At 52.3% G+C, this 12301-nt stretch overlaps 1 protein-coding gene across 16 annotated transcripts in view; it reads left to right on the forward strand.

The window, feature by feature from the left end:
* Positions 1-12301, forward strand: part of PLEKHA6 (pleckstrin homology domain containing A6) — a 141588-nt gene that overhangs the window by 20646 nt on the left and 108641 nt on the right. The window contains exon 1 of one of the 16 annotated variants that reach the window (XM_027074803.2): positions 448-520. The exons of the other annotated variants lie outside the window; for them this stretch is intronic. The gene's annotated coding sequence lies outside the window, so the exon portion shown is untranslated. Of the gene's footprint in view, positions 1-447; positions 521-12301 lie in introns of those variants that run through there. 16 annotated transcript variants of the gene reach the window in all.

The raw sequence follows: 12301 nt of genomic DNA on the forward strand, positions 1-12301 counted from the left end.
TCTAGCGGGAGAACAGCAAAATGCAGCTCACGCGAGGAAGGCGGCCCGGATCGCCTTTGGGGGGCAGCCCTTCCTGGTGGTGGAAGGCCAGGAAGGCTGTGCCCAAGGGCTCCGTCCTTTCCTGGGCTCCAGGAAGCATGGATGGTTAGCAGCTTGTCGCTGGTGTTGATGGAGTTAAACCTTTCCAGGGACTATTTACTCCTGATCCTAAGTGACAGCTTGGGGAGGGAGAGTCACGTGGCCCTGAAATCCCCGCGGGAGCCGATGGAGCATGCCCAGCTGCTTCTGCCTGGGAAAGATGCTGGATCCTGCAGTCACAACAGCATCCTCTCCCCGCGCCAGGGACCTGCCAGCCGGAGAGATGACTGATTAGACCGGATCAGATCCAGAGCCCCGCTCTTCAGACGGGGGCCCTGGGGGGCGGGGGAGGAGGACCCCAGCTGGCCGGAGCTGGGGGAGGGGTGCCTTGGGGCCCGGAGAGTTCTAGCTTTTCAACGCGGGGCTCACACCTCTGAAGCCGGTGAGTCTGTTCTGATGCATCATATAGATGAGGCGGGAGGAGGCAGGCTGTGCTCTGGTCAGGGCTGGCAGCCGCCCGCCGTGTGAGTCTGGGCTGCTGGCACTGTGGTGCCACTGCCTTCCCTGTCCCTCATTCTTGGCAGCCTCACTTGGGGATCATGGATGCTGCGGATGCTAATTATAACCCGCTTGGTGCCCCCACCCCCACCTCCAGGATCCCCAGTCAGGGCTGATGCTGTTTGCATTTCTTTCATTTGAATTGCATCTCTTGGGTGAGGCCAGCTTTGGTGCTGCCAGCTTCCTAGGGTCTAACTGCCCCCCTACCCCCACCCCCCCAGCCTGGCTAGAGCAAAGAGGCCAGCCCCACCCTGCCTCTAATCTTGCCAGAAGTGAGTTGGAGGCCAGCAGGAAGGAAAGGTGGAGGGGTGTCCAGGGGTCAGGCGTGGGTCAGCCCCAGGGACTCACCTCCCTCCGTGTGGAGAGGAACCAGGCCATGTGTATTTTAGGGGCCCGAGGTGGGGGCCCAGGGCCGCTGAGGCCCTTGGATTCTTAGGGGCATCTGATCTCTGGGATCTCGGGTTTAGTGGAGAGCACCTGAGGAGCTGAGGCCTGGTACGTGAGCCCGAGGGGATGGGTTTGTAACGGTGGGGTCGGGCTGCAGCTAGCAGGGCCTCAGCCGTATTGTGTGAGCTTCTGGGCAAAGGAGCAAGGTGGGGGAGCTGGCAGAGAGGGGTGGTGAGAGATCGGGTGGGGGTTGGGGGGGGATTCGATAGGAAGGCAGAGGGAGAAGAGAGGCGAGAGAGATGCTCTTGGCGACCACAGACAAGCCAGGGGAGGGAAGAGAGGGGGCCGGAGCCTGGGAAGGCTAGGGATGGGAGAACCAGGACAGAGGGAGGCAGCCCTAGGGCTCAGGGGTAGGGAGGGCTGCAGAAAGGGGGAGATGGGGGGAGGGATGGGGTCAGAGTCAGAGTCAGAGAGGGTGGAGGCCTTCTGAGCTTGGCAGGTCTTTCCCTATCCCTAGAGACCCCTCGCCCTCACTCTGGCAGTTTGGGTGGTCTCCTGGACGCTGGCTGGGGTGGGAGCCCTGTGGGCACGTCTCTGCTTGAGCTTGCTGTCCAGATGGCCTTGGGGGCATCGTAGGCACCCACCCTACAATCCCCCAAATCCTGGCTTCCAGGCCCCTCTCGGGGAGCAGGGAGCTGGGGAGGATTTCTGTGGCCTCCCCCCTCAGGGAAGCTGCGTTTCAGCTTGGACAGGAGATGAGCAGATCCTGGTGGTGGAGACGAGGTGGGAGGGAGGTCCCAAAGAGACACTGCTCCTCTCTCTTACACAGCCTGCGTGGGGTCCTGGAAGGGCCGGATGGTGTCCTGAGGCTGGGAGCCATCTCTCGGTGGGGGTGACAGGAGGGGCCGGGCAGCCTGCCTGGCACCATCGCTGGGCTCCCTTATGGAAAACGGGCTCTCTGTGTCCCCTCGCAAGGGCGCAGAGAGCCAGGCTGCAGATATGAATTATTAAAAGTCCTTGGTTTTCCAATCAGTGGCGAGGTGATAAATGTGTTAGCGCTGGTGTGTAATTAATCCTGGCGGGCGGCTGCACAGGCTCGAGACAATGGGGGCTTTTTTTTTTTTTTTTTTTCCGCCCGGGTCAGCTTTTTTCCCATCTTCCCAGGAAGGTGACTGTGCAGGACGCATTACACAGATAATTACTTTTAACGCGTCTGCCTAGATTATTGAGTTGGATTCTTCCTGCTCGGTGTAAATGAAGTAATTACCGAGGAAGTCAGGGAGCTCGGCAGCCAGCTCTGGCTCCCAGGCTGACATCACGGCCTGCCCAGGCCCCTCCCGTGGCCTTGGCCTCAGGCGAGAGAGCTCCTGGGGCCCAGGGCAGTGGACAGGAGAAGCTGAGCCCAGAGGGGGCCCAGCCCAGGGTGAGGAAGCTCCGTGCCGGCCGGTCCTGGTCAGCTGCGGTCTCTCTGTCTTCCTCCCTGGCTTGTCGTGGGGTTCCCCGAAGCCACTGGTACCTGGCAGGGACCCCATCCACATGGGTCCCCCCAGAGGAGGGTCAGGAGGACGAGGACTGTCACTGGGCATCAGGGAGAGCTTGCTGACCGGCAGGGGCCGGTGGCTGCGGGAACAGGTCCTGCTTGTCAGAGGTTTTGCCCCGTGGGTTGAGCTCTGGGCTGAGGTGGTCTGGAGGCCAGTGCACTAGTGGGATGACTTTGGCAGGCCAGCCCCCGACCAATTAAAAACATATTGAGAGGAAGGAACACTTTGGTCGGGAAACATTTAGAATCAATGTGGAACAGAGACAAAGAGGACTTGAGGCCGGCTGAGTGGGACCCTTCCCTTGACAACTGTTCAGTCCAGTCCAGGTGGGTTCCTGCTTGGCACCCGCACCTCCAGAAGCCCCCCAGAGACCGTCTGGCCCAGCCTCCCTCCGCGCCCAGACGAGCCCTCTGTACGCTTCCTGGTGGGAGCACCAGCCTCCAGCGACGGAGAGCTCATTACCTCACCAGGCAGCCGGTTCCGTGGTTAGAACATTCTATGTGGAATCAAAATCGGCCCACTTCCAAGGTCTGCCCTTTGGTTCTGATTCTTTGAAGCAGAACAAAGCAAGTCAAGCTCTGTTTCCCATGGTGATAACGAGGGTTTTCTTCACATGAAAATAGCATATAGTAATGTGTGGATGTAATGTATTTTATGTAACCAGTTTTGTGTTGGACACTTATAAGGCGTTAGCCTTATTTTCCCTTTGCAAATAATACAATGTGAACATTTTTGTGCAGAAGTCTTTTTCTGCAGTTTGGATGCAGATTTATCTTAGGATAAATCTCAAGACACAGAATTAATGCGATGAAGTATATACATTTATTTATTAAAAAATTTTTTTAATGTTTATTTATTTTTGACAGAGAGAGAGACAGGGCATGAGCGGGGGAGGGGCAGAGAGAGAGGGAGACACAGAATCCGAAGCAGGCTCCAGGCTTTGAGCTGTCATCACAGAGCCTGACGCGGGGCTCGAACTCAAGGACCGCAAGATCATGACCTGAGCCGAAGTCAGATGCTCAACCGACTGAGCCACCCAGGTGCCCCAGTATATACATTTAAAAAATTACTATTCTGAGTAGAAAAGTAATACATAGTCATTAAAAAATATAGAAACACATATAGAGAAAAGATTAAAATTACCCATAATTGTCTCAGAGATTTGGTATATAATTTTACCATTTTGATATCTATATGTTTTTACGAATTCATGCACAGATGCATGACTATATTAGCAAGATATGCATGTATACGTTAAGATTTTGGACCAAGAATATATATTTTTATCACTTACATAAGTGACTTCTTAGTGTTGCATTATATATCTATTCCATTTATTTGTTTAATTGACCCCCTTGTTAAACTAGGGGTTTCCAATTTTTTGCTTTTATATTTAAAAAAATTTTTTTAATGTTTATTTTTGAGAGAGACAGAGAGAGAGAGCGCGAAAGAGCACCCGTGGGGGAGGGGCAGAGAGGGGGGACAGAGGATCCAAAGCAGGCTCTGTGCTAACAGCAGCAAGCCCAGTGCGGGGCTCGAACTCACGAACTGTGAGATTATGACGTGAGCGGAAGTCAGTCGCTCAAGCGATTGAGCTACGCAGGCGCCCTCAGTTGTTTAGCTTTTATAAACAATGCTGCAATGAACATAAAAATATCTTAATCTTTACATATATCAATGATTTTTTCGCCTTAGGCTACCTTTCTAGAAATGGAATTGCTGTGTTTTTATTTTATTTATTTTTTTAAAGTTTCTATTTTATTTTTTTATTTTTTTAATGTTTATTTATTTATTTTTTAACGTTTATTTATTTTTGAGACAGAGAGAGACAGAGCATGAACGGGGGAGGGGGCAGGGAGAGAGGGAGACACAGAATCGAAAGCAGGCTCCAGGCTCTGAGCCATCAGCCCAGAGCCCGACGCGGGGCTCGAACTCATGGTCCGCGAGATTGTGACCTGAGCTGAAGTCGGACGCTTAACCGACTGAGCCACCCAGGCGCCCCAATGTTTATTTATTTTTGAAGGAGAGAGAGACAGAGTGTGAGCGGGGGAAGGGCAGAGAGAGAGAGAAAGACATAGAACCCGAAGCAGGTTCCAGGCTCTGGGCTGTCAGCACAGAGCCGGATGTGGGGCTTGAAGCCATGAGCCATGAGATCATGACCTGAGCCGAAGTCGGACGCTTAACCGACTGAGCCACGCAGCACCCTTAAAGTTTTTATTTTAATCACCCGGTGCTCATCGAGATCTGTGCCCTCCTTAATCCCCATCACCTATTTCACCCATCCCCTGGCCCACCCCCTCTCTGGCAACCATCAGTTTGTTCTTTGTAGCAAAGAGTCTGATTCTTGGTTTTTCTCTCTCTCTCTCTCTTTTTGCCTTTTGCTAGTTTGTTTTGTTTTTTAAATTCCACATATGAGTGAAATCATATGTTATTTGTCTTTCTCTGACTTATTTCGCTTAGCGTAATACTCTCTAGCTCCATCCATGTTGTTGCAAATGGCGACTTCATTCTTTTCTGTGGCTGAATTGTAATCCACTGTATGTATATCCCACATCTTCTTTATCCATTCATCCGTCGACAGACACTCGGCTTGCTTCCACATCTTGGCTATTGTAAATAATGCTGCTATAAACACAGGGGTGCATGTATCCCCCTGAATTAATGTTTTTGTGTTCTTTGGGTAAATACCCTGTGATGCGATTGCTGGATCCTAGGGTAGTGCTGTTTTTAACTTTTTGGGGAAAACTCCGTACTGTTTTCCAGAGTGGCTGCACCGGTGTGCATTCCCACCAACAGGGAATTGCTGTTTTAAAACATTTTGACGTATTTTGCCAAATTCTTGGCTGGAAATTACTAATTTACGTTCCCTGCAGTTGTGTTTGAGAATGCATTTTGTTACGCGAGCGTCAGCATCGAATGCTGAAACATTTTCATTGCTTTAGTCCCTTGCTTCTTCATTGTTTTAACCCATTGGTTTGATCAGTGGTGAGATTTAAAGTTTTATTTAAAAAAAAATTTTTTTTTTAACGTTTATTTATTTTTGAGACAGAGAGAGACAGAGCATGAACGGGGGAGGGTCAGAGAGAGGGAGACACAGAATCTGAAACAGGCTCCGGGCTCTGAGCTGTCAGCACAGAGCCCAATGTGGGGCTCGAACTCACGGGCCGCGAGATCATGACCTGAGCCGAAGTTGGACACTTAACCAACTGAGCTACCCAGGCGCCCCAGAAAGAGGTGTATAAAGCACGAATAGTCCATGTGTTGTCATTTGTTCGAGATTTTGGCTTTTCTTAAAAGGTAGTTTAGTACAGTTGTCAAGATGGCAGTTATGGGGTGAAATTTGGGTTGAATCTGGACTCTGTCATTTACCAGCAATATGACCTTGACAGTGACTTAAAAAAAACAAAACAAACAAAAAAAAAAAACTCTCTGTGCCTCAGTTTCCCCATCTGTAAAATGAAGATAACAACGTTACCTATTTCCTGGACTTCTTGTAAAGATAGGTGAAGTCATGTATGCAGAGCAGGTAGAATCATGGCAAGCAGAGCGACATGTGTGTTTGCTATTATCATCTTACCGTTATTGGTTTGTGCGAAACACACACATATCTCAAGACAGTTTCATGATCTCCCTCCTCCAAGCACCCCAAGTCTCCTTGTCCTAGACTAAGTGCCCCCATGCCTCCAATGATCCCACTCCCTTTTTCAGGCTTTTCTGGAGCCTTACTGGGGTGTGGTCCCACCAGCACAGAGCGTAATGAGGCAGCCACACCCCATTCCCAGGATGATCCCCTGGGATGTCGCACTTCTGGGGACTTCTGGCAGGTACCCGCATGAAGGGGATTTGGCTCCTCTGGCGTCTTCTGCCAATGGGACACTCCACTGGAGCCCCCTCCCCGCTGCGTCCGTCTGTACTGATCAATCCCTCCTTATTCCTGTGAGCCCGATTTGCATTTCCCAAAGTAGCAATGAGAGAGAGTTGGGACACTGCCCGCCCGGGTTGTGGGAAGGATGCCCGTCTGGAATTTGAAGACATTAGATTCAAATCCTGGTCCAAATTAGAGGCTGTATGATTTGTAACAAGTCACTTCATATCCCTGAGGTTTTTGTTTCCTGATCTGAAAAAGGGGGTTTGTATCACTACCCGCATAACTAGTTGATCGCTAGAAGAGTAACATACATGAAAGTGCTTTGTAAAACGCAGATAATTATACAAACATCAGTTCGATGTGTGCATTTGAACAGAATATATCAGAAGGCGATGCTTTAGCTCAAAGGTCAGACCAGAGCCAAGGTGGGTTAGTAGGAAACGTGTGTTTAGGGCTGATGGTATTTAGGCTGACCGTCCAATCTGCCTCCCTCACTGAATTTAGTCTCTCTAGACGGTTGGGCCTGATGGAGTGGATTCAGGAAATAAGGTGGGGTATATCAATGCTGATCTGATACGCATTCATGGGTGCTCAGGCTTTACTCCTGCAGGGTCGAGGACCCCCTCCATGGAGAAAGCGAGGTCCCTGTTTAGCTCTGACATCACCATATCCACCCTGTCTGGCTCATCATCACCTGAAAACCCGAGTCCTTAACCGCAGGTCCCAATTTGCTTTTAATCGGCCCGATGCTTGCAATTAGCCTGTTAAGTTCACCCTGGCCCCTGGTGGTGAGGTCGTTGTTCTGATTTTGCTGGGTTCCTGGGTCCTCATTGGCATCAGTGGGCCACCCAGAGACCACAAGCCTGCTTGCATCGCCTAAAACTGTGACTGTCTAGAATGGAAGAGGTCATAGCGGGGAAGGAAAACCTGCTGTTGGAAAGGTGGGGTGGTGGGGTGGGGAGGTGCTGACAGGTGTAGACTCATTGGCATCACAACTGAGGTCTAGAACCCAGGTTCCCTCCTTCTAATCCAATGCTCTTCCCCTTCCGAGCTTCAGTCTCCTCATCTCGAAAAGGGGAGTGATAATTCCTGCCCGGCCTGCAACACGGAGGTTCAACTGAGCTAACGTAGGAGGTGGGTACGGACATAAAGCCGTGCAACATGAAACTGCTTTATCACATCAGGTGTGAAAGCCTTTCGGAGTTGCACAAACAAGCTCGGTGTCCCTGGGTCCCCTGTCCCTTATCAGTCATTCCTCCTACTATCTGGTAGTTCCTGGTTCCTCCCCACAAACCGTAGTTGAGTTGAGGGCCTTGGCACATAGCAGGTGCTCAATAAATGTTGGTTGGTTATAGGAGCTTTGGATGGAAGAGAGTTTGGGCTCAAGGAAAGCTTTTGTTGGTATGTGGCAGGGGTTGGGGGGGGGCATTTATTTCCTGTCCTCAGCCTTGCCCCTGGCTCCGCTGGACTGAGTTGCTTCAAGGCTAGAGATGGTCTTGAATTTGTCTTTGTCTTTGTGATGTTTTGCACAGAGCCAAGCACGTAGCAGTTATTTGGTAACTGTTTTTTTTTTTAATTTTTTAAAATGTCTATTTATTTTTGAGAGAGAGAGAGAGAGACAGAGTGCGAGCCGGAGAGGGGCAGACAGAGAGGGAGACACAGAATCCGAAGCAGGATCCAGGCTCCCAGCTGTCAGCACAGAGCCCAAAGCGGGGCTCAAACTCACAAACTGCGAGATGGTGACCTGAGCCGAAGTCAGAGGCTTAACCGACTGAGCCACTCAGGCACCCTAGTAACTGCTTTTTGAATGAATGAATGATTGAACGAATGAATGAGACAGAGTAAGGTGATAGAGCATGGCCCTGATAGTCAGATGAGCAGAATCTTAGAATCCTGGCCCTGCCGCTTTCTTTTGGTGAATGTTTACTGTATGCCCATTATGGACCAGGCAGGTACTAGGTTGCAAAAATGGATTTTTAAATTCACAGTCTAGTTAAGGGAGCAGACGTGTGAGCAAATAATTGTCCTGTATGCGATAGAGACATATGCTACATATGTTGATGGCCAAGAAAGAAAGTGGTAGACTGTCCCTGGAGAGTCAGGAAAGGATTCCCTGGGAAGGGGTCTGAAGCTAGATCTCGGCAGCGTCTCACTGGAACTATAGCCTCCTTCACAGAGGGGAGGGCGAAATGAAATGAAATAATGAGTGCACCATCTGACGCTGAATAATCGTTTAATAAATGTGAAAAAATGTCCCCTTGGAGCGGGTGATTGCTTTGTGGGGGAGGGGCAGGAGCCAGGAGCCAAAGGAATTTCCGAAGCTGACCCCCAGAGCTGAACTGCTTAGTTCTGCCAGCTAATCGCTGTGCGACCTGGAACAAGTTCCCTGACTTCTCTAAGTCTCGGCTGCCCTAGCTGCAGGGTGGGGACCATGGGTGTGTTGTACGGGTCGGCGGAGGAACTTCACACCCAAGGCCCCTAGAACGTGCCTGGCACGTAGTAAATGCTAGAACATAACAGCTCCCTTTTTATGGCCAATGTAATTCACGGAGAGGCTACGTCTACACGCAGACACGCACAGGTTGCATGCCTGTTGACTCCCAGATATGCTCAGAAAGGAAGGTGGGCGAAGGGGGCCAGGGTTAGGCTGAGGGACAGTGGCTGAATCTGAGAAGCCCTCCAAACTCCCGTAGAAAAGGTTGCAGGGATGAGGCTAGGGCAATGGGGCGATAGGTGGGGGTGGAGGCCGGCTGGTGGCTGGTGCCTCCTAACTGCTGAGCTGGGGGACCCGCCTCAGGGAGACCAGGACGTGGTCCTTTGACAGCAGGAACTTAATTCCCTCAGGCACGTAGGCCCGGCCCCGGCCAGTCCTGCCGGCAACATCCCAGGGCTCTGTCGCCTGACTGGTCCCCTGACCTTCCACAGCAAGGCAGCCTGGCGGCCATGCTGGGTTGCCGTGGTAACTGGCAGCCTCCCAGCTGGGTTGCCTGGGTAACCAGTTAGCTGGTATTGGGGGAGGGGGAGGGGAGCTGGGGGGAATCGGCCTCAAAGAGGCAGAGAAGGACAAGGGCGGGACCAAGACGAAGACAAATCCCTGATGCCCCCAGCACAGCCCTCTCCAGTCTCCCTCATGGGATTGGGAAAGCCCGAGAAAGGCAGGTAGGAAAGGATGTGTTGTTTCCTGCCGTGCAGGTGCGTGCGTGTTGTGAGTGTGTGTGTTTTGTGGGATGAATCCTCTTGGCCAATGCAGGACATTGGGAAGATTTGATAGGGCCGGGCAGCATCTCCCAGGCAGTGAGATCCAGAGGGGAGGCCGTGGACCAGCCAAACCCCGATCTCAATCCTGGTCCTCCCGCCTCCTGGACGATGTCACCTCTTTGAGCTCTAGTTTCCTCATCTGTAAAATGGAGGTGCTAACACAGACCTCCAGGGACATTGTTTGGGACAGTGGCTGTCTCCGTCAATGGCGGCTTCCTGCTCTCCTTCCATGCTGATTTTCTATTCCGTGAATGCTTTCCAGCCACCAAGGGCTTGTATCTGGGGCCCCTGCGGCAGGGATGGGGGCGAGAGGGTTGGAATCCTTGAGGACCCAGTGACGTGACTTTCACCCTCAAGAGTTTACCATCCCAATCTGCTGAGGGCTGGAAGCAAGTTTTTGTAAGTGGGAACGTCTGCAAGAAAGTGTTCAAAGTAAGGCCTAATTGGAAATTGTGACTGCGACCAGTAGAAATGCCTTCTCCCACAGAACCAGCCAACACGTCTGTGTTACCCTGACTCTGTGTGGTGCACACCAGCTTCCTGTTAGATTTTCGTTTAGTCTGGCCTGTTTTGTTAAAAAAAAAAAAAAGCGTGGGCTCCTCAGGTTGATTTCACGCCCACCGGCGGGTCACCCACTGCCTGGTCTCCCTGAGGTGGGTCCCCCAGCTCAGCAGTTAGGAAGCACCAGCCACTGCCTTCAGCGTGACAAGCGCTGAGAAACACGCTCCCTCAGATGTGCGTGGGGCCTCGGGCTTCTCTCACCTTCTGGTTGGATCCTCACAGCTCCAGTCGGTGAGGTAACTGAAGCTCAGGGGTCACGTGGCTTGCCCAAGCTCACAGATCAGCGGTTGCTGCACATGCGATTTGCCCAGGGTCACAGAGCCAAGGCTTGACCCGGGGTCTCTGTGGCTCAGGTGCGTGAGGCACCCCTGTGTGTGCTGATCCCGCTGCGGTGAGAGGAGCTGGAGGGTTCTTCTTGGGGAGAAATTGGGATCTCAGTTCTGCCCGTTGGGGATCTCAATGCCCAAAAGGATCTGTCGCAGCCACCTCGAGGAAACGGAGGGCCCGGAGCTGAGAGCAGAACTCCGTGCGTCTGGTCCGTTGTCACAGGGATGGGAGCGGCTGGGTGCTGAGGAGGGCTGTCGAAAGATGAGACTGAGTCTGAAGCAGCCTGGGTGCTCCCGCAGCATTTGCGAGGGGGTAAGTCTGGGAGGGCGGCGGGCGGCGGGGAGGGAGGCCTGGCTGAACAAGGAACTTTTCTGGTGACTGAGCTGGGCTGGGTAGGGCTGTGAGGAAAGATTCCGTGTTGGGGTCCTGGGGCCATGCCTAAAGTCCTCAGATTTTCTGACAGGAAAGACTTAAGCCAGTCCCCTGAGAAGCCAGCTTTTAATTGTCTCCCTCCTGTGCCGCCACAGAAATGATAGTCAGCAGGAGGCCTGCCAAGCGCGGACCTGACCGCAGAGTAGGTTCTGCTGAAGGAGAGCTTAGCACCAGGCGGCTGAGGCTGGGAGTGGCCGGAGAGGGGAGGGCACGAGGGGCTCTGGAATACTCAGGCAGAATCCTACCCGCCCCCCCCCCCCCATAAATATGTACTGTGATCAATCCAAGATAAGGCCCGCAATAAGAATCAGGAGCAGGGGGCAGAATCCATACTGCTCAGTTCTGTTCTCAACCCTGCTGTGAGAATTTAGCCGCTCAGTCCCTCAGAACTTGGTTTCTCCATGTGTAGGGGCTTAGAAGATGGGTGCAGTTCAGTCCCTTCCCACTGCAGACTTTGCCCTTTGCAAACAGAAGCGCGGGCCAGGCATTTATAGCAGAGAGGCACTTCCTTTCCGTTCAGGTGTATTCCCTTTCCAGCTTCCACACGTCACTCCACTGCACAGAAAGCTGCCCAACGCACCAGGTGCCCAAGAGGGGGCTGAGGGGTAGCGTGGTGGGGCCGGTGGCACAGGGCCTGCGGCTCTAGAGGCGACGGGGCCGGGGGCGCTTTGAGCTTGGCCTGTCTCTCTGGGCTGGCCTTTCATTTCTTCAGCACCCACTGATTTGAATGTCAACACTTCCAACGGTAAAAACGAGAACAGTCAGAGGTATCTTGTCCAGGCTCCTGATCTCAGGCTCTTGGTGCCTTTGTAACGGGTCAGGCCAGGCTGGTGGGTGTGTGACCAGGAATTCTGCTGGAACTCGAGTGGGATCAAGTTTCTGTCCGAGGCCGGGTGAACGGAGGCTGGGGAGATGGGTTCCCAGTAAGGAGAGTCAGTGGCTTGGGATCGTACGAGGAGACTGTGCCTTGCTTGAAGATAAACTGATTCACACCGTGAAGCTGGAAGAGTATCCTATAGGTTCCCCCTTGTCGCTGTACCTGCACGTTCTGCACAGACCCAGTAAACTATATACCATATTCCTTCTAGCTGGTCCGGGGTGACTTTTGGTGCCCTCTTTTTGTGAAGAACCTGCAGTTCTGAGCCAATGGCCACTTACTCAAGACCACATAGAACGGTGGGGGGAGAATCAGAATTAGAATTTGTGGCTGTTTCCGCATTTCCTGCCTGAGCCCTCTCCTTACCCCTCGTGTGACCCAAGTTTGAATGCAAATACATTAGCAGTGAGATCA

The sequence above is a fragment of the Acinonyx jubatus genome, chromosome E4, assembly GCF_027475565.1.
Source record: "Acinonyx jubatus isolate Ajub_Pintada_27869175 chromosome E4, VMU_Ajub_asm_v1.0, whole genome shotgun sequence".
In the NCBI taxonomy this organism is placed as follows: Eukaryota; Metazoa; Chordata; class Mammalia; order Carnivora; family Felidae; genus Acinonyx; species Acinonyx jubatus.